Raw genomic sequence first — 2006 nt, forward strand, 5'->3', positions numbered from 1 at the left:
TTATTTCATTTTAACCTGTTCACACATGCGTAACAGGTATTTTGGCCAGTACTGTTTGCAGCAGAGCTGAAAAAAAATGAAAAAAGCTTCTTATAGTCACTGCTAAATACATTAAGAGACAAGTATATATGAGGCCACACAGCACAATAGTTTTTCAGCTCAAAAGCACAGCTGCCAGCAAACAAAGCTTCTATTCAAAGATCAAAGAAGTCATATAATGACCTAGCTGCCTGAAACCCTGGTAGACTAAAAGCCTCAAATTTGAAGCCAGAATTCTCATTCTTGAGTGTCTAAAATGCATGTCATAGATGCTGAACACTTGCAATTTCCACTGAATTTCCAGCCAGCAGTGAGTGGGAAGTTGATAGAGAGCACTGACTTCTCATGAGTCAGTGGGGCCTATGAGGCTACAGCAAGTCAAAGTGCGACCGCCACTTTTTTGTCCTTAGGCTAAACCAAGTAGTGCAGGCATGTGGTGTTCTGCAAGTCTCTTCTGACTGCCAATGCATCTCACCCTGGAAAAGCTCTAATAGTTCCAGGCCTCTGAGCAGATGGCCAGTTAAGAGCAGTGCGCATTGCAACTACTTCACTAGTGACAAGAACAAAAATCACTGCTCTTGTATTCTATACAAAATTTATAGATTGCTGAAGGCAAAATGAAAATAGCTTTAAGCCATGACAAAGATTTGGTCTGAAGGAACAGCAATCTTTACAATGGAACTGAAAGTTCATCTCTGAAAAAGATGATTTAAATCATCATGCCACACAGGCTTCAGGTAGCCTTGCAGACATTTGAATTTTGTCCTAGCTTTACACAGGGCAACTTTCTAAAGGAAGTGGTCTGCAAAACAGAAACACCACTTTTTCTCCCTAGGGTAAAAAGCTGGTAGTATTTCCTTATCTGCTTCATTTTCAGGTCCCAGAAGCTTATTGCTCGACAACTACTATCAGCAAAACACAGCCTGGAGTACATGCAAAGGTCTTCAGTTCTGTGGGTCCAATAGTTTATCATTAGACTTAACAGTCAGGGAAAACAATGTATTTAGCTATGACATCCAAGATCTCTCCCTTTTCAAGAGCTGCATATTTTATCTGTTGTTAACTTTGGGAGATGATTCTGGTAAGGCATGTCAAAGAAAAAAATAGTACCTAGGGGTAAATACCTTATGGCATCTTCCCCCAACCAGATTAGAAGCCTGTATTATAAATCATTTTGAGAATGGGAGTCTGAAAACAGCTATTTTATTTGACATTCTCCCAGCACTCAACCACGTAAGCTTTACATAATGCTGCCCATCACTTCATGTACAGCTAGCTGATTCTAGAAATCCAGCATTAATAACTGTAATTAAGCAGTTAATATATTCTTTGCTATTATAGAATTTAAGCTCTATGAAGTCTGTTGACCCAGTAGTCAGTTTCAATGTGAAACTTGCTTAAAAGCCTGGTTTCAAGCTTGAAAAATTGATTGGCATCAATCAAAATCCACATTCAGACCCAGAGGTAAGGTACTTAAACTGGATAGTCTGTATAAATGCTCATGAGAATAAAACATTTTTTTTCCTCAACTTTTCTTTATTTCACTAGCAAGACTGTTACTTTGCTGTTTTTATTGCAGAAGCCAACACAGCTGCCTTGGTGTATGGATCAGTGTAACAGGATCATAAGACATCAGCGGGAATCTGTGCATCCATTAGTGCTCTTGTAGAGCATTATGCAGACTTGCATTGTGTGTTATCACATCACGCAAAAATGGTAGCTTTTAACTTTACAACTAGCAAGTTTTCAAGTGTAAATAAATGTAGATGTCGGAGGGATACTGAGACTAAATGAGGTTGACCTTATCCCTATAATCAGAAAATGCTTGGAAGTGTCAGTCCTATGCACATGTACTGCATTTATTAAGGGACATGGATATACAAATCAATGTCATTGGGCAAAAGGCATTGGGTCAAATGACAGTAATCTCTTCTCTTTGAAAGTAACAGGTGCAGACATCGTATCCA

The sequence above is a fragment of the Chelonoidis abingdonii genome, chromosome 7, assembly GCF_003597395.2.
Source record: "Chelonoidis abingdonii isolate Lonesome George chromosome 7, CheloAbing_2.0, whole genome shotgun sequence".
Classification (NCBI taxonomy): Eukaryota; Metazoa; Chordata; order Testudines; family Testudinidae; genus Chelonoidis; species Chelonoidis abingdonii.